The following is a 20,719-nucleotide window of genomic DNA, read 5'->3' on the forward strand; positions in this document are numbered from 1 at the left end:
TGATTTATTACAATTAATCAAAAACTCCTGTTGACCGATTCCCAGTCGGAAGAGAAGGTAGAGAGCTTCTCCTTTACTTTGCAGCTGGTGCTTTGGGCTTGGTTTTATCCTCCAGCCCTGGAGAGGTGGCTTTTTTAACCGGCATGATTTGACTATTCACATTAGAAGCTGCTGCCTATTTGGACGACTTGATGCAATTGTTTCTCTTTTGCTCTCGCTCGTCCACCCACCCGGTCATGCCGCTATAAATAGGTATCTGACAGTTTCCGATGCCTGTGCAATGTTCTCTTTTCTCCCTTTGTTCATTTGGATTTCCTAGTGCTAGCCAGCAGTGAGCAACCTGCCCTCATTGCCGAGCCTGGCTCAGCTGGTAAAGTTCCAATTGCCAAAAAGATCCCCACCCCGCACCTGGAAAAATCAAACAAAACTCTCCCCACGGAGGTTATAACTCACAGGTTTGCCTCTACAGCCCTTCTGGGAGCTTCCTTTGAAATCCGGAGGCTTATTTCTCTATCCCGGAGCGGTGGGGATGCCTACAGGGGCTGTAGCTGTGGTTGGAATGCTACAAGAGCAGCGGACAAGCTCTAGTCCTTAGAATCCTTCCCGAGGCGGAGAGTGAATGCCTTGCCATCCGGTTACCTCAATGACTTGAGTAGGGGCCTGCTAAACCTGAGATCCTGAGTTCGATCCCTGCAGGGGGCATTTAGGGGTCTACCGCAAACAAGCTGAAAAAGAAAAGTCTATTGGGGTGGTCGGGCCAGGAGAGCAGGCGACTGGATTCAGGGACCTCCTGAGCTCCGGTGCGGCTCTAGGAGGTGTGCCTATCACAACATGCTCCCCTCCAGCCACACCAACGCCACGGAACCGGCAGAGAAAAGTCACTGGCTGGTATAATACACGAGTGCGAGCCGCCTGCTACTTGTCACACACCGGTCATAAGCCCGGGGGGGGGTCTGTCTCGCCCATGCCGACTGGGGGGGGGTTTGTCTGATCCCGGGCCGTTCCCTTCTTACCTCCTTTGACTGCGGTGGGGCAGACGCTGCACCCCGCTGGGGCCCGGAGTTAGCTAGCGGGGAGCCACGACCTCCCAGCTGTACCTGGCAGGGCTGGGCGGCCTTCTCCGGCACCGATCATAATCCCCGCTGCGCCTCTGCCCCCCCACGCCAAAACTTTTGCTGCAGCTGCCGGCGCTTCTCCCGGGGGCTGGCCGGGTCGGTTGCCTTTTGCGGTATCCAAAGCGGCGTGGGAGCCAAGCTGCCTCCGGAGCCCCAGCCCGCCCGGCAGGCTCCTGGTCCCCGCAGGCTGGTGCCTCCTCTCCGGAGCGCTCCCGTGCCCTGCTCTCTCCTTCCTGCCTTAAGAGGCAGCGGCACCATCCTCCCCCTTTCTCCTCCAGCGCCTCCTCCAACGCGCTGCCCAGGGCGCAGGCATCCCCGGCACGCGTGCTCCCCGCGCGCCTCTCCCCGCCGGCCGGAGCTGCAGGAAGGCAGGGAGGACGGGAGAAGCCGAAGGAGCCCGGCCAAGCCCGGGCGTTCGCTCCGCTGGTGTCCAGGAGAGGATCACATGAGCAGGCGGCGCCGGGCCCCGGTACCGCGGCAAGTCTCAGGGGAGCCCGGCCACCTAGGCGGGAGGATCTGCGGGGCCGCCTGGCTCCCTCTCCCTCCCGGCCCCGCGCTGGCGTTCGGCGGGAGCGGCAGGCTGAGCTCAGCAGTACTGATGCCTCGGATCTGACTATTGCCTGCTAATGTAAGTCGTGCTTTCCCCTCGCCCTGCCCGCCCCGCCTGACACCCCAGGGAGATGTTTACAGTAATGAATTCAGTTGATAGCCATCTCCCCCCCCGGCCCCTCCCACGTTTCTGGTTTAAAGAATGCTTGGAAGGCAGCGCAGGGCTGCAACCTAAAGCTTTCCAAGAGGCAAAGTCAGACGGGGGGGTGGGGTTAACCCATCGCTCGCCGGGAGCCGCTGAGCGAGCCGTGGCTGTTACTCAGCGCCCGCGGGAAACGCGCTCCAGCCGGCCGTAGTGGGGCGGTGTCGATGGTCGGGTTTGGTGGTTCAAGCGGCCAAGAGGGGCTCGCCTGGCAGCCCCCCGGCCGCGCCGCTGTGCGAGAGGAGGCAGCGCTGGCGACAGAGCCGACCAGGCGATTCTCGCATCAGGACGGTACCCCCGCACCCTCCCGCAAGGCAGAGGGGCAGCCTGCGATCCGCGAATGTTCCTTTCTCCTGCCTGAGGGCGGTGGGCTGACAGCGGCGGGGTTATTGGAAATACAAGAAGCTCCCGGGAAAGCTGGCCGTGTCAGAATAAACCCAAACACACCAACATGGCGTAATTTCACGTGCCGACAAGCTCTGACGAGTTCTCTCTCTCTCGCTCTCCCTTTGCCCCTCTCTGCCAACTTTTGTCTCGGAAATAACATCAGAGACTCCAATCTTATCCGTGGGGAGAGAAAGAGATGTTGTTTTTTAAACAGTCTGCCTGAGTGCCCCGATCGGTCAGCACAGACTTTAAACCGGCCGGAGAAACCTGAGGATGTGTTTTATGCACAGCTAGGGTTCGCCGTGCATATCCGATAAACCCCCTCCTTGTACGGGGCTGAGAACCGATTTAGGGGTTTTGCACATGGTCCGGATGGTCTGCATTGCTTCCAGTGGGGGAGAAAAAGAAACCCTTTTCCTAGTTCAGCAGTAAGCGCTTGCTGTGTTCTAACAAGTCGCTGTGTGATTTAATTTTGAAGAGCAAGTTGCAATAGGGACTTTCTGCGGGGGAGGGCGGGTCGCTACCTGGAAAGTTCGGGACACACAGTGTGGTGTGAGTTATTGTAGAGGTGGGGAGAGAAGGAAAGAGGGGGAGAAATGTGAAATTGATCAATGCCATCCTGTGTCTATTAGCCGGGAAAGGGAATTGAAGTGTCACGGGCTGTATTTATTCATTGCTTTCGGCTGCATTAGCAACCTGAAATTTCTGTTCATTTGCAGTTTAAAAGCGGAGCCATTTGACGTCGGCTTCTAAATCTTACTCTAAATTCTTCTGGGGTCTAAATTATTCCTCCCCCCTTTCAAGGGCATACCTCATCCAGAGGCCACTTGCGGCGGGATGCTCTGTTTGATGCAATAAATAAAGCCGGTCAATATCTAGAAAAACGACTTGTGTGTATTACCCACCCCCACACACCGCCAGCAGCACTTAGATTTCCCTTTCCCCGCGCCAACCTTTCCCCACGTTGGTGGCGCTCTTAAAAGTGGCACGAACCAGATTACAACGATAGCCCCCAGGCAAGACAGGCTGTAGTGCAGAAGTGGGCTAAAAGAGGGACCAAGGGGCAGAGCTGGGGCGAAAGGGTGCCAGACTGGGCCATCTTGCCGGGAACTCCCCTCGGCAGAGGCTACATCAAAGCTTGCTGCGCACTACACTGCCCAGTCCTGTACGCTGTATTTCCCCGAGCACTGCAGAAGCTGCCTGTTACCGCTACCACCCCGACCTTAATCTCGCTTCCAGATGACACATTTATCTACACAGGTGCAGTGCAGCAACCGGGGGGGGGGAATGTGGGGGAGACTGTAGCGCTATGGGGGAGCTGGATTGTCCTGGGGAGCGGGGAAGGGGAGGGAGTGAAAGGAGTTGTCTGCCTCGTGGCAAACACCCCTAGCGGCTTGGTTACCTTTTCGGCACAGGGGTGGCAGGTGTCTTCTCCAGAGTCCCACAGGGATCACTAGGATTCTGCTCACAAAGCACGGAGGCAGGTCGCTTGCACAGGGCTCAGAGGGGAGCCCTGTGTAAATGCGGGCAAGCCGGCGGGCTGGGTTCAAGGCGGGGTGGAAACAATCATCACTACTACCAAAGAGAAGGGCTGCTGCTGTCACACCTACTCCGCCTGCAGCCTCTTGCCCTCCGCGGGGGATGCAAGGAGGCGCCAGTCCTTCAGGGGTTAAATCGGGCCGAAACATTCCAGAGAAGGAATGGAGTCTTTCAAAGCCGGATTCTGGAGGCGGGTTTAAAGGGCCAGGAGCCCGGGGGTGGGGGTGGGGGTATTTACTTGAAAGTTGGTTTTACTGAAGCTGATTGACTGGTACAGGAGGGGAGAGACTTTCTCGTTGTTAACCCCGACAAGCAGCTTTAGAAAAGTGGGACTGATTGTCAGGGAGGGTAGTGCCAGCACGTTTGTGAGGATTACAGCTAAGGGAGCTGGCCTGAAGTGGTTTCCATTACATACAGAGTCTCCAGCACAGCTGAACGGCTCTCAGCACCTCCACTGCTAACATGGTTCCAGCCCTCCGGTTGACTTAAGTGAGATCTGCTTTGCACGGCACTGTCTCAGCGTACTGCTCGGACAGAGTTCCCCTAGCGTTATCTCCAGCTCCCCCACCCCAAACTAAGGTCCAAGAGAAGTACAGCCTGCACAGCCGTCCGTTCTAGCTCATCCCATGGCAGAGGGAAAGATGCAATGTCCCAGCCGTTACCTGCTGTGGCGGAGGTTCTTCCCAGGGATCACACCCAAATCCCGCAGGGCCATGAAGGTGGCAAGGAGAGAAGCGTGAGGAAGAGCTGGACTCCTGCACGGGCCTGTTTTAAGGATCACCACCCACTCTTTTTTTCCCCCCATAACTGGCAACGGTCACCATTCCCCCAGCTTCCTCTCCAGGAACGAGGAGGGTGGAGAGTAGCTTACGGAGCTGATTGTGTCACTGACTCCGGGCTGGCACTGGCAAGCCCCCGGCTGAAGTGGGTTTAAAAAACAATCACCCCTCTTTTCCCGCAGCGCTCCCAGCTCAGCTAGGCTGAGCGATCTTATCCCGGGAGCCAAACAGAGCTGCAGCGCTCCTAAGTGACTGTGACAGCTGCCCACCGTGTGGCTGCCGCGCACCCAGCCTTAGACATAACAGTCGCCCTGGAAGTGCGGATAGCAAGGAAGTCAGCGGCTTAACCCTTTGCAGCCTGGCCGCAGAGCAGTCGCATAGGTCCCGGAGAAACCCCCACCCCGCCGGAGTTGCCTCTCGAAGGTCTACAGCAAAGATGCCCGCACGCGCCTGTTTTCCACGTGCCGCGTTCTAGTCCCAGGTTGCTGCAAACGGAGAGAGGAACAGCAGCTCTAACGGGGGAGCCGAGCATGCCTGCGCCGTAGTTAGGGGCTTACAGGGTCCTCTAGGCGAGGCGGACTCCTCTGGGGGCCGCAGCTTTTGGGCCAGGTCGCGATTCTGGCATGCAACACTGGGGACAAGGCGCCCTCCTGTCCGCACACCCTTTCCTACTTCTCCTGCTCCATTGGGGGGTGGGGTGGAGCCGGACACACTGCCCCGCTGCTTCCCCTTTTGGGGGGCTGTTTATGGTAAGGTTCCACAGGACCGAGGAACAGCACCGCCAGAGATCAGTGACGGTCTCTCTCACGTAAGCACTGCCAGTGTTTGAGGGAAAGCTTTGTCACCGTCAAACCGAGCACGTGTGCGGGGGTGGCGGAGAGAGAGAAGAGCATTGGGAAATGGGAGTTCAGTCCTGGGTCAGCCTCCGAGGGGGGCGTGTGCGTGCCAGGCTCGAGTCTGCTCCGGGGCACAGCCGCTGCTTGGTAAAGTTTCTTACACTGAAGCGAGAGAGAGGAAGAAGCCCCCAGGCAGAGGCATCGTCAACGCTCTGCCGATTTTAAGGTGCCTTTTAAAACTAACCTGCCAATAATCGATCCTGTCCCCCCTCCAAAGAGCTATCATCAGTTGAAGGAAACCCAGGTCTTCCCGCAGAATTCAGACGAGGCAGTCAGGGCAATTAGCTGCTTTGTTTTCATTAAGACTTTAGAACTGGACTGGACAAAACACAGAGGGAAAAGATATTGTACTTGCCAAGGGATGGATCAGGAACATCTCCCTTTCCTTCTCTCTAACTTCTTTGATTTATATAGAATATTAACTAAGCCTTCTTGAAAGACCTTATGAAATGCAAGAAATTGTCGTGATCCTGTTATAAAAAATCTCGATGGCATAAGTAGTGTGATTACACCGAAATGAGTGAAGTCTGGCAGACATGATTATAATTTCCATCACCTTTCTTATGTACAAATAGGAAGCTTTGTAAACTGGAAAAATCAGACATCAGTGCCAGCGAAGCATTTAAAAGCAAGACAAGTACAAGGCTCTTGTGGAATTGCTTGTAAGTCTCTCTGCTTTGCCAAGGTGGCAGCAAAGCACAGGGTTAGGCTGCCTGGAGGAACCACAAGAAACATCAACATTCAAGAACACATTGTGGGATAGCTGAGGAGTTAGTAACCTACCAGCTTTTAAAACCTTCCCCCCCACCCCCCACCGTAGCTAGGCTGATTTATTTATTTATTTCCCTCCTTTGAATTATTAATCTTGGCTATAGTCAGATTGCAGGGATGTCACACAGTCTTTTTTTTTTCCTAAAATGGATGAAGCTTTTAAAAAACAAACTGCTTTCTGTGTTTGTAAACATAAGAACATAAGAACATAAGAATGGCCATACTGGGTCAGACCAAAGGTCCATCCAGCCCAGCATCCCATCTGCCGACGGTGGCCAATGCCAGGTGCCCCAGAGAAGGAGAACAGAAGACAATGATTAAGTGATTTATCTCCTGCCATCCATCTCCTGCCCTTGTTCTGATGGCTAGGGCACCATACTTTATCCCTGGCTAATAGCCATTTATGGACCTAACCTGCAAAAATTTATCAAGCTCTTTTTTAAACCCTAATAGAGTCCTGGCCTTCACAGCCTCCTCGGGCAAGGAGTTCCACAGGTTGACTGTGCGCTGTGTGAAGAAAAATTTCCTTTTATTAGTTTTGAACCTACTACCCATCAATTTCATTTGGTGTCCCCTAGTTCTTGTATTATGGGAAAAGGTAAATAATTTTTCTATATTCACTTTCTCCACACCATTCATGATTTTATATACCTCTATCATATCGCCCCTCAATCGCCTCTTTTCCAAACTGAAAAGTCCCAGTCTCTCTAGCCTCTCCCCATATGGGACCCGTTCCAAGCCCCTAATCATCTTAGTCGCCCTTTTCTGAACCTTTTCTAATGCCAATATATCTTTTTTGAGGTGAGGAGACCACATCTGCACGCAGTACTCAAGATGTGGGCGTACTATAGTTTTATATAAGGGAAGTATGATATCTTTTGTCTTATTATCGATCCCTTTTTTAATAATTCCTAACATCCTATTTGCCTTATTAACTGCCGCTGCACACTGCGTGGATGTCTTCAGAGAACTATCCACTATAACTCCAAGATCCCTTTCCTGATCTGTCGTAGCTAAATTTGACCCCATCATGTAGTACGTGTAATTTGGGTTACTTTTTCCAACATGCATTACCTTACACTTACCCACATTAAATTTCATTTGCCATTTTGCTGCCCAATCACTCAGTTTGCTGAGATCTTTTTGTAGTTCTTCACAATCCCTTTTGCTTTTGACTGTCCTGAACAACTTGGTGTCATCTGCAAACTTTGCCACCTCACTGCTTACCTCATTTTCTAGATCATTGATGAACAAGTTGAACAGGCTCGGTCCCAGGACTGACCCCTGGGGAACACCACTAGTTACCCTCCTCCGTTGTGAAAATTTACCATTTATTCCCACCCTTTGTTTTCTGTCTTTTAACCAATTCCCGATCCATGAAAGGATCTTTCCTCCTATCCCATGAGCACCTAATTTACATAAAAGCCTTTGGTGTGGGACCGTGTCAAAGGCTTTCTGGAAATCTAGGTATATTATGTCCACTGGGTGCCCCTTGTCCCCATGTTTATTAACCCCTTCAAAGAATTCTAATAGATTAGTTAGACACGACTTCCCTCTGCAGAAACCATGCTGACTTTTGCCCAACAATTCGTGCTCTTCTACGTGCCTTGCAATTTTATTCTTTACAAGTGTTTCTACTAATTTGCCTGGTACTGATGTTAAACTTATCGGTCTATAATTGCCAGGGTCTCCTCTAGAGCCTTTTTTAAATATTGGTGTTATATTGGCTGTCTTCCAGTCATTTGGTACCAAAGTGGATTTAAAGGATAGGTTACAAACCACTGTTAATAACTCCGCAATTTCACATTTGAGTTCTTTCAGAACCCTTGGGTGAATGCCGTCCGGTCCTGGAGACTTGTTACTATTCAGCTTATCAATTAACTCCAAAACCTCCTCTAATGTCACTTCAATCTGAGTGAGTTCCTCAGATTTGTCACCTAAAAAGTCTGGCTCAGATTTAGGAACCTCTGTAACATCCTCAGCCGTGAAGACTGAAGCAAAGGAATCATTTAATCGCTCCGCAATGGCACTGTCTTCCTTGATCGCTCCTTTTATATCTTTATCATCCAAGGGCCCCACTGCTTTTTTAGCGGGCTTCCTGCTTCTAATGTATTTAAAAAACATTTTACTATCATTTTTTGAATTTTTGGCTAGCTGTTCCTCAAAATCTTTTTTGGCTTTTCTTACTACATTATGACACTTAATTTGGGAGTGTTTATGTTCCTTTCTATTTTCCTCACTAGGATTTGACTTCCACTTTTTAAAAGCTGCCCTTTTCTCTCTCACTGCCTTTTTAACATGGCTGTTTAGCCATGGTGGTTCTTTGTTAGGTCTCTTACTGTGTTTTTTTATTTGGGATATACATTTAAGTTGGGCCTCTAGTATGGTGTCTTTAAACAGTTTCCATGCAGCTTCCAGGGATTTTAGTTTAATTACTCTACCTTTTTAGTTTCTGTTTAACTAGCTTCCTCATTTTAGTGTAATTCCCCTTTTTGAAATTAAATGCCAAGGAAACCAACTCAAAGAAGGACACACAAGTATGCACTTCTAAAGTTATCTGTTGGAGCTAGCCTAGAGTGGTATGCCAGTGAGCCATGCTAAAGGCCCAGTTACGTAATTACTTGTAAGAGAAACTAAAATTATAACATCATAAAAAAAAACAAACAAAAGAGCTTGTTTTTCAGGGATGGCATCAGAGTGATATTTGCATATTACAAATAGAAGAAATGGTAAACTGAACTGGAGATTCAAATAAATAAGAGCCTGTCACAAAATGCCCTGTCTCAATCTGGATCTCTCTATGTAAATGTTGTTTTCATGTCCTTAATAAGTTCCCCACAGTCTACTTCATTTACAGTATCTCCTGTCCCAGCCACACAAGGCTTTTCTCACACGCACGGTGAAAGGTGGAGAGAAAGATCTCTCTTCCCTGAGACCTTGGGCTTCTTTGCCTTTTCTTCCAGCTTCCCTTCCTGTCTCCCTTTTAGCAGTGTTCACTGGACTGAATCCTGGACCCCTTGCAAACTGATTAAGAAGCCTACCTGAATCAACTGTCTCCCCAACTTGGCTTTTGCACAGTGGAAGAGGAAAAAGTATGAAGCTTATTCCCATTCTATCAAAGAGTCTGATCAAAAATCTACTGAAATGCATCCATTTACTTCAATGGGCTTTGGATCCTGAATTTACAGGAGATGGAAGAGGAAATTAGTACTGTAGTCAACTGTTCACCAATTCTAGGCAAATCAAATATATGATTTTTACTTCAGAACATTTTTGTTTTTATTACTGTGGTTTGGAAGGCAAAGGATGTTTAAGAGGTGACAAAGAAAGAAAGAAAGAAAGAAAAATGTTAATTTTATTTTTTTATTTATGTATCAGTAGTTGTTGTGAACACCTTGGCAAAGACAGTGGAAGTGTTAACAGGCATTTGTATTAGTACATCGTATGTGAATGGAAACGTTAGAAATTAGACAGATACCCAGACAGATAAAACTAGACTCCAATACAAAAAGCACAGTAATTATGTTCATAAGGAAGCTGGGTAGCCATATGTCTTTACATACAACCATTCACATGTTGGCAAGGGGTTAGACTAGATGATCCTTGCAGTAACCCTATGATTCTATGATTGAGAAGGTGCACTTGTAGTGGGCTGATGCCCTACTCTGGCCAGAAGGGATTAGAGCAGGCTGGAGGGAGCCTGTGTAGAGTCCTGGCCAGTCAGAGAGAGACTTGTAGGGAGCCAATGAAAGGATGCTTGTTGAGCACCTCCTTATAACAGGGCTGCCCCATCAGAGCAGTGAGCAGTTCGGTCCTGACCAGGGATGGTGCAGGACTGGTTCCCAAAAGGAAGAGGAAGCAATTCTGAGAGTGGAAGAAAGGCTCCAGCTTAATACCTGCTAGGCTGTAGGCCAGGCCATACAAGGGCTAGGAGAGTGCAAGGGTTGCAGGGGAACTGTCCCAGGGAACATGATGCAATCAAGGGAGATTGAAGGAGGGCAGGACAAGGCTTCTGCCAGAGGGTCCCTGGGGTGGCTTCCTGATTACTGTGCTGGCCTGGGTCCTCCTTACACCACAACTTGCTACTAAGGAGAACGATGATACAGGCTGAGGCTTGCCCATGACAACATGGGCTAGACTTTGGGGTTGCAGCTGGCCACAGTGGCAGGTGAGACCGAGGACTGCAGATACCCCTGGAAGGGGGCAAGTGACTGGAATAGTGGGCGTTGCCAGAGGGTAGTGTCCTAAAGAGAATGCCACCATCCAGAGAGCAACATGGGTCCAAGGAGAGCCAGCAGAGCAGTGAGTAAGATGCTGGCCAGAAGAAGTTGCCCTGCTGAGTGTCAGGGATAATTCCTAGTGTGACCAGAAAGAGGCACCATGGTGGTGAATTAACCCTGTTACAGCAGTTTATACACAACTAGGTGGCATCATTTGTGCCCAGTGTATTTCATGACAAGTTGTCATCACCTTCATGTCAGCTGATAGTGGCTAAAAGGGCCTGTAGTGAAGACACCCCCCAAAACTGCCAGTCTCTGGTGTCCACTTTTGTGCAATACATTGTATATTCATATAATCACAGGTCCAGTTCTGGCCAATAATTTGTACCTGAAATTCAGGACACTTAGTTATTAAAATAACTGACTTGTGGGGACAAGAAGCAGGCTAAAAATCAATAGGCAAGTGAATTGTTCCTGCATTTGTTAGTGTGCCCAAAATTTTAAATGAAAGAAGAAAAAATGATTACTTGAGAGAGATTTTTTCGTTACTTGCTCATTTGTTTCTTCACTAGCTACCATAGTGGAAGTTGGAAAGGCAAGGAAAACCTTGTCTCAATGTTGAAAAATGGACATTATTGGTTGTTTCTGTAGCAAGTTCTCAGTAAAAGACCAGAAACTCTTTTCTTATATTGAAGTCAACAATTGAATTGAGTAGAGAAGTTGTCCATCTCTGGCTCTGTGATGGAATCTTTATTCATTCATAAAGCCATCCAGCACATGTCTCTCAGAAACACACAATGCAGGGTGTGTATAGAACTGAAAAAGTGAATTACAATAAAAGTCACTCCACCAAATTTATTCTGTTGTCTCCTGTGTCATCATCTCTCCTCTTTCCCCTTTATGGAAAACCTATCGATTCTAATTTTCTTCTGATTAAAAACCAGAATAACTTTTACTTGCATAGTCAAGAAGCAGAAATTCTTCCTTCTCTAGTCTCATTCAAGTTGTTTTCAGCAAGGCTTAATGACCTTTAGTATTTTCAAGGATACCATTGTTATGAAAGGGATATTCCAAATGATTTAACCGGATCCACTATACTTACAGCTCAATAAACAAGAAAGAATATCAATCCTTTTTTAATGTACATATATCTCTGCTTATGAGTCAAATATCATAACTGTAAAACAAGCAGTGTTAAATCTAGCCTGCCAGATTTAAGGAATAATTACTTTGATTCTTCTGTGAGGCTGGGAAAAATGACATGACACACTGAACTCTTAGTGGTCTGGCATATTTTTAACGATCATTGTTCTTCTGAAATATTTTGAACAAATGTGACTCAGATATCACCTTCTGAAGACTCAGATAATACAATAAAGGTCAGGTACAGCTAGGTGTTCAAATCCCATTGAAATTCAACGGCATTTGGGTACCTAATTTCCTTAGGCACCTCTGAAAATTCCAGCCAATAATTTTGGATGAGTTCCATAATGACACTGAAATCCTGAAATAACAAAGAAACAAAGCTATCTCTTAACATCAGTAAACCTTAGGCGTAATGGATAGTCTGGAGGGAAATGACTGTTGACCAACCACTGGGAATTCTAATGAAAACTCCTATGTATGCCAAATAATGTAGCAGAATAATGTATGATTTACACCAGTGTAAGCAAATGGTAAAGGCCTTATGTGTGCATTAAAGGATTTATCCTCATTTTTTCCCTGTGAAGCTGAAGGAGTAATTCCTCTGTATGAGCAGGGAGACTGACACAGGAAGAAACATACTTGTCTTGAGAATGTCTGAAAGAGATCCCATTTTGAGGTCAGAAAATAGGTTGCAGGAGATCCCAATAGACAAAGGGCAATGGGTCCCACAAAAATAATTCACATTTTAAATCTTTAAATCTTTTCCATTTTGAAACTAAGAAATTAGAATAGATTCCTAAAATCGGTTAGATGCTAAGAGTTGTTAAAAGTTTTGCCAGGGTAGGGGGAGGGGAGTTAAGCTGTGCCTCTAATAGCAAGTATGTTACAGAAGAGAATTTTTTGAAGAGTCTGCTGAATTATTTAGTTGGGGTATGGCACTGACATGTCTAAGAATACATCACTCTTCTCCCACAGCCAGAGGGAGATAAAAGTGTTCTCTTCTCACTGTTACTGGTTAAGCCTAAAGAAGAAGTGAGGTCTCTGCCAATTAAAAGACCAGTTAGGAACTGTGTTTTAGAGATAACACAAAATAACAAAAACATGGTCTCAAAATAATAGGTATCGCTGAAGTCCTCCCCTTGGAATATTAAAGGTCTTCTTCAAAGTGATAGTATCAACAGAAATATGTTGTAAATACATAGACCAGAGGTGGGCAACCATGAAGACTGGGTGAACCAAATGAGTAGCCCTCACTCACTTCAGTGTGCTGAACCAGCCTATGGCCCACTGGCATTCCACCTGCAGCCCCATGGCCTCCCTGTCTGCCGTCCCTCCCCAATGCTCCTTTCATGCATGGGGGCCTCATGCTTACCTGTGTCTCCCTACTTTCAGAGCCCACAAATTGCCAGATTTGTGCCCCATCCCCACTCCTGCCCTTCTTCCCAGAGCTGGAACACCAAGTACAGCTGCTTTGTGGAATTCCAGCTCTCAGAGGGAGGAGGAGTGAGGACAGGGCATGAACCAGGTGATTCATGGCTCCCCTGAAAGTGGTGGGATGGGAGGAGCAGATAAGTGCGGGGCTCTGGTACGTCAGCATGCAAGAGATGCATAGGGGAGTGGGATAGCCAGGGAGTCCACGGGCTCCAGGTGGAGCCCCAGTGGTCCACATTCAGCCCATGAGTTGCCCACCACTGATACAGGTACCTGTTCTGCTAGCATTACTTATGTGAATAATCCCATTGTTCTCCATGGAGCTGCTGATATAAGACAAGCAGTGTTTTCCCATAGCATCTGAAAATTTTCTGAAACACTGAGATCTTTCCATTTGCTGGTGGCAAACCAATATTCAAAGCCAGAGATAATCTTATGTATCAGTGTCTTTCATGTTGAAATCCATTCAGGAGCAGTCATTTATGGGACACTGCCTTTTCATGGCAGAATACAGATGACATTTTGTGAAGGTGGAGGACATTTCATATTTACTACAAAACAGATGGATGAAGAAGAAAATCAGACACAGCATCAGTTTCCTTAAGAAGGGAACATAAAGAAAACAACTTGACCAGCAGAGAGCACAGGCCAAGAATCTTTCCCTTCTTTGGTGATGCCACTACACAGCCGAGCACAGAGATAAATAACCAAGGATCATATTATTCTACTTCTCCAGCAGGTCCCTGTTCCACTGTCTATTACTTGAGGGTGGAAAAGCATGTCATTCTGCTGCAGACTGATCACCTGAAAGGAAAACTAAAAAGCAAGCAGAATTACCAAGCAGATGGTATCTATTTGGCATCCTGATAAACTGACACTAAATTTTCAGGTCTTTGAGAGGATTCTGAGGTAATGAAAATGTCTTGTGAAACAATTTGTTTAGTTCTTCAGCAGTACAAAGCACCCATGTTACAGATTTGTAGCCCGTGAGGGATAGAAAGGTAGCCAGAGTAGTCAACACCTTTTCAATCTGAGTTAAAACAAAGGACCCAGTTGATTCACTGGTTTCATTTCTCTCAATCCCAAACTTATTTTCAAGATCTGGTAAAGTAGAGTTTATGCCACTTTAATGGTCTCTTTATAGCCAGGAAGACTTTGCATCTTAGATTTAGGGGAACTGTTGATAGAATGAACGAGGTTAGAACTCTGACTAGTTCTACTGAACCAGTAAAAATTCATCACCCATTCAGAAGACTATTCCCTTATGGCTGAGAAATGGAATGGATGTAACTTAATGAGGTGTGATTACTATATGGAAGTGGAAATATGCTGCTGAAAGGTATGAAGCTACTTATGTTGATATTATGAATATCTTGATTATGACATAATATTTTGTCACTGATTTGAATCACATTTCTTTTGATGCTATTCCCATTTTTAAAAGAAGGGACTGGAAAAGATGTTGTATTTTATCTGGCTTTTGGGGTACTGAGAGAATCTGTCTGGTGAGCAAAACTCATTTACAGAAACTTACTAGGATTGAAAGCTTAGAGTGTGCTTCATTAAGCTTAGGGAAGGCATTAGCAAATGATAATTCTGTCTCTCTTGTTTCTTCTCTTAGCCTCTGCAGTTCTTAAACCCACAAAACCTCTGGAAAACAACGTGTTCCAGCTTTACATGTTATACATTGGTTCCACGTATAATAGAGGGATGATCACAATATTGAAAGAAACTGGTTCTATATGGAGGTAGCACTTCTAAGTATTTTCATGGATCACACACCATTATGTTTTCCTTGTCTCTTTGAGCAATGAAACACTGTACTTACTGTAATCTACTTTGCCATTAATTCAGCAGACATCTTCCTCAAATCACTCAGATCACAGGGCTATGTCTACACTACAGTGATGTATTGACAGAAGTTACTGCCGGAAGAGATTTCCTGAGAAAACTTCTGTCAAAAGAGTACAGCCACACACAAAAGCCAATTGGAAGGGCGCTCCACTCTGTCAACAGACAAGCTGGACTGCCCAGCTTCTCTTGACAAAAAAGCACCTGGAACCACAGTAGACTTGGCTGTCCATTGTTCTGGTTGTCCTGTCTGTTGAGAGAAGGTCCCACAGCACACCCACACAGCTTTTGTGTTGAAAGACTCTGTTGACAGCAGCATTATGCCTCATGGCTGAGAGGCAGAATGCTGCTGCCAAAAGTGCTGAGTTTTGGTGACAAACTTGACAAAGCACATTTTGTGTGTGTACGTTCCACCAGTTTTGTCAACAAAAACGGGGTTTTGTTGGCAAAACTCACTAATGTAACCGTAGCCAGTGAGTTTTCGCTTTGTCTTCAGTTAGTGCTGCTTCTTTGGTAGTTGTAAATGTTACCAGGACTGAGTTATAGGCCTGGTTAGTCAGACACTACATACACACTGTCACAAGGGCCACTTCTATACATGCCTCTTCTGGAGGGAGGGGCATGGTAATGAACAGCCCAGAAAATGCTAATGAGGTGCAGATGTAAATTTCCTGAGCCTCATTAGCATATGGCCATGTGATTTGGAGTCTGAAAGAAGCTCTTCCAGACTCCAAAATAGCCGTGTACACGTGCAGCCCACGAGGATCCCCCCAGAAGGAAACCCTCCTTCTGGAAGCCCCCTCTTTCTCAAAATTTTGAGGAAGAGGGGGCTTCCAGAAGCAAGATTTTTTTCCAGGGGATGCCTGTGGGCCATGAGTCCACATGACTATTTTGGAGTCTGGAAGAGCTTCTTCTGGACTCCGCATCATGTCTCCATATGCTGATGAGGCATGGGAAATTTACATCTGCACTTCATTACCATTTTCTGGGCTGCTCATTACCATGCCCTTTCTGAATACTCGTTAGGAATTGTCAGGAACGTACCCTTGGGATAAGTGAATTTTCTTATTTGAATCATAAAAGGATCTACCCTTCTTTGTCCCAGGCAGAAAGAACACTAGGAACTTACAACTGTCATTTTTTCCCCTTTTTCTTCTTTTAGGGTCAGGAGGAGGCAATGAAGTCCTCCCTGAAGGAAACTGAGCAGCTTGGGGATTTAATAATTTATTGGGGACTTTGTATGAGGCAAAACAGTGAGAAGAAGAAAGGCAGGGCAAGCTTTCTTTCATTTAATTAATGTTTTCCACTCAGAATGCTAAGAGGCAGTGGTGCCAACTTTCAACACTTCACTGTGAATCCTTATGTCATGATATTCAAGGTTTATGTTAAAACCCTAGTTTCTAGAGTCAGCTGATTATATGACAATCTCAGCTCCCATTTTTAAAATAAGGACATTACAAGATCTCACTGTTTTTCAGAAAAGCTTTAAAATGTGAATCCTAAGGGCTCAAAATCTGGATGGCAAGTAAAAAGAATTCAGACAGTGTTATTTTTAATATCTCAAAATTTTAAAGCCAGTCCAATGATTTATGGAGATGTGAGTTGTAAATGCTTGGGCTTGGCAGTTCTAGTGTTATCTCTGTCCCAGGTATTTCTCAGTTATCCACCAGCATGGTATATAATCTGTTCCCAAGTCTCAATTAATTTTCAGTAGCCAGAAAAAGTACAAATCCATGCACTCTGCTTCACTACTATCTTCAGAACTTCCTATCCCTTGAGCCACAATGATCACAATCACCTTGTCATTTTAATCCAGATGCCCCAAGATGAAAATCTTCTCATTATAAATCAATTATATCTGCAAATATTTCATCAGTAGACATTTCAGTATAATGATAAACCCTAATGACGCTGTTATGTTTCAAGTAACGGGAACTTCTTAGTTCAAGGAACTGAGGATAAAGAATGAGATGCATAAACCATAGACTGTTTAAATCATGCTTTCACTGTATGCCCTAGTACTACCTAAACTCTCATGTTCTGGTTTTTCACTGTTCCTTACAGTTTTTACACTGATAGAACTGCACTGACTTTATTTGGTCTTCATTAGGACTAGTGAATTGGGGCCTAAAATCCTGTCCCAGAACACACTGGGATGGATTCTGTAGGAAAGTTTAGTCTTTAATTATTCCAAAGTCCTAATTTGGAATCTAAGGTAGATATTTTTAGAACATTACAGTTGTCGCCTGTCAAATTAGTAATGACCATCCATATGGAATTATACCTGGGGAAAGTTTCTCTACTGGTGTAAGTGAAGATGAGGTAAATTCAAACACTATTTATTCAATGGAGTTGTGTCCATTTATATCAGCAGAGAATGTAGCTTTTGCTTTAATGAATCAGGCTTCTTGTACATGTAGGATGGCATCCTGCTACTTCCAACAATAGCCAATATGCAAAGTTTAAAAGGAATGTGCACAAAGTCTATAAAGAATCTGGCTAATTGTACAAGTTACAGTTCTTGATTAAAAGTAAAATAATAAAAAGCTAAGGATGAAGAAAGAGAAGTCAAAGAAATTGATGAACCTATTCTGGTTGAATAGCCAGCAAGGAACCTTTTATGTAATGACACATGGCGTTCTCTTTTGTTCTTCACTATTTTTCTAAATGCTTTGTGAAGCATGTGCATACACACACATGAACACACACAGTTGGGCTATTAAGACTCATTAGAGGCATTGATTCGTCTTCTTTCTTTTTCACATAATTCATTAAATGATACACAATGACTTGCCTCTCTACATTTATAAAAAAAAATCTATTTCTTTACTCCTCATGTTTTATTGTGAACAAAAAGTAGTCTTGTGCTGCGAAGGCTCATCAAAGTCATAATTACATTTCTTTTGTCTGCATTGAACTGTCTGTCATCTGTTAGCATTTGAATGTGCTATACGTCTCTCTGCATTTGTCTGCATTCTTCCTAGTTATTTACTGTTCCTCCGTCATCCACTACTGATTGCTAACGGCTTTCTGGTCTCTCTCTGCCATTAATTTTTCTGGCCTATTATCAATACTGTTTTTAACCTTCTATCTCTCCAGGCAAGAAATGCTGGTGTTTCTTTTTTATATTTGAATTTTGCAAATTTATTAAAATATTTATACTAATAGCACTGGTATTTCTCCACATGACCAATCTGCTAACACAGTTTGCCAAAAGAAGGGAGGATGTTTTATTAAGCAACGTCAGTATTATTATTATTTATAATTTATAATTAGATCCATACATCTTGCTCCTACTGAAGTCCACATGGGTTTTACCGTTTACTAGTCTGAGAGCAGTCTCCTAATCTTTGGGGTTATCGCTGTAAAATAGGAATAACAGTGCTTACTTACTTAATTAGCATATTCTGAGACATTGTGGAAAGCAGGTTGAGTTAATCAGGTACAACATAAAAATGGGGGTGGGGGCAAAATATTCTAAACTGTGGCCTAAGACCTTAGATAGTATAATTTGGAACTAGTGGGCATCTGCTGATTTGAACACTTGAGGTTATCTTAAATCTTGAATATCTTCTTTTAACACAGATCTAAGGTAATTAGGCACAAGTAATTCAGGCTTACTTCAAAAACCTTGGAATTTCACTTTAATTGACAAGAACAATAGATATTCTTACATAGTATTTTACTTCAGTAGATCTCAAAGGCTATGTTTACAGTACAGGTATCCTTCAAAAGTTCTTCAGGAAGCTCTCTTCCTAAAATCTTCAATTGAAAGAACACATCCACACACAAAAAAATGGATTGAAAAAATCGACCTGCTCTTTTGATAAAGCATCCATACAGCCCCTGATCTTTCAAAAGAATGGACCAGGGACTGAAAAATCCAGCACCATGAGGACTGCCCTTTAAAAAAAGGGCCCCCAGTGCTTCTAAACACATTTTTTTGCTGAAAGAATCTTTCATAAAAAGGCACTCTTCCTCAGCTGGGAGAGGAAGAGGGGCCCTGGAAAAAGTGCTGTGTTCTTCCAATTTAATATCAAAAGAATGCATTTTGTGTGTAGACGCTCCGTGAGATTTTTTGAAAGAGTCCTGGCTTTAAAAAAAATCACTAGTGTAGATGTAGCCAAAGTGTTTTTAAAGGAAAACATCATGGTTTAGGTTCAGAGGAATACCTGAATATTCTCATGTTTTCTAACTAGAAGTGTACTAACATCTTGGGACTGAAATATTCAGCTAGAAATTTGATCAGGACATGTTTTCATCTACATTCAAATGCTATTTATTTTTTCTCCTACTGTTACATGGAATTGAGTTCTCTCATAGCATTTGGGACACCTCAACCCAATATCAAGGAGAGCAGAGGTGATCACAAAAGTGAATGAATGTTTATCAGCTTAGCTGCACATTTTTCATACTTTCCAAAAGCTTTGGTTTCTGTCTGTTTTGACCTGTGGGCAAATGTTTGCACTGGTTCTTCTTTTATCCAAAACAGACTTCTAGATTTTATTGACAGAAATAGAACATTATTGTCATGTAATTTGCTTTTCATATAACCCAGAAAATAAAATTTCAACCAGTAATATTTGAATGAAACTCAATAAAATGTGGTTGAGCTAAGAAATATTTTTAGAGAGAGACATCTGCTCCTAAGTTGCTACATGTTTAATTGTCCCCATGTTAAAAATAGGTTTCTTATTTCTAGATTACATTTGTTTGGCTTCAAATTTTAGCCAGTAGAGCCCTTCATATCTTTTTTTTTCCCTAGAATTAGAGAGTCTTCTAGTGTCTTTCCCCCATGTAGCTACATATAGACTGTGATCAAGTGATATTTCAGCCTTCTCTTCAATAAGCAAAGAAGTCTAAACTCTGTAAGTCTTTCAAAGTTTTACTCATCCCTAATAAGCAATTTAATAAAACATCACACACTTACTTCTCTCTCTCTGTTCTATCCTTTCTAAAATGTTGTTGGCCCCCATTACCCTGTCAACTAGCATTTCACCCACCCACACTCCCCACCTGCCACTGGTTTTCATTTTCAGTCCAAACAAGCAGAACAGTTCACCTGCTATCAATGCTGCCATTCTTCTCTCTGTGCAGTGAGTGAATGAGTCATCCCTGAACTAGAATCTGTCAATCCACAAACGAGGAGCTGGCCTGGGGACTCTACAAACAGGTATATATGCCTCAGAGGCCAAACAGTTCAGTCTGCTTACTATTGTTTCATGGCCTGGAACTCTTTGCTACTTCATAGCGGTGATGGAGTCTTTATACTACTCTAGTCTTGTCTCTATCCCTTCTGCAGCCCCGCTCAGGCAATAGCCTAGTTCCAGCCCCTATTTTACCTTGTTCCAACCCTGCTTTTTTTGCATTTTTATTCTGACCCTTGGCCTGACTATCACTAGTCCAAGAACTAGCTGTAACCATGTTCACTTGATTTTTTATACATCTAGACTGTCTACACTAGCACCCCACTTTTGAAAGGGGGATGCTAATGAGACACATCGGGATATGCTAATGAGGTGCTGCAATGAGCATGCAGCACCTCATTAGCATAATGGTGGCCATGGCACTTGGAAAGTGCCACTTTTGATTGTGTGTGGCTTGTGTACATGCAGTCCTTTTTGAAAAGGACCCCACAGACGTCAAAATCCCCTTATTTCTATTTTGTTATAGGATGGGATATCTTCAGAAGATCACTTCTGAACCTTTTTCTTTATTCCACAGACAGAGGGTATGCCTTCTGTAGCAGGAAGAGTACTGAGCATATGGACATAAGGGGTCTGTCAGACGGTGCATTTTCCCACAGAAAGGAAGAGGCACTTGGAAAATCCCT

At 44.9% G+C, this 20,719-nt stretch overlaps 1 protein-coding gene across 3 annotated transcripts in view; it reads right to left on the bottom strand.

Moving 5' to 3' along the window:
- The window catches only part of FLRT2 (fibronectin leucine rich transmembrane protein 2), a 77,068-nt gene extending 71,650 nt beyond the window's left edge, over positions 1 to 5,418 (bottom strand). Inside the window, exon 1 of one of the 3 annotated variants that reach the window (XM_074996658.1) lies at positions 4,455 to 5,418. The gene's annotated coding sequence lies outside the window, so the exon portion shown is untranslated. Of the gene's footprint in view, positions 1 to 1,013; positions 1,150 to 4,454 lie in introns of those variants that run through there. The other 2 variants (XM_074996655.1, XM_074996656.1) reach the window with 2 other exon arrangements.
- Between the last annotated feature and the right edge of the window lie 15,301 nt (positions 5,419 to 20,719).

The sequence above is a fragment of the Carettochelys insculpta genome, chromosome 6, assembly GCF_033958435.1.
Source record: "Carettochelys insculpta isolate YL-2023 chromosome 6, ASM3395843v1, whole genome shotgun sequence".
In the NCBI taxonomy this organism is placed as follows: Eukaryota; Metazoa; Chordata; order Testudines; family Carettochelyidae; genus Carettochelys; species Carettochelys insculpta.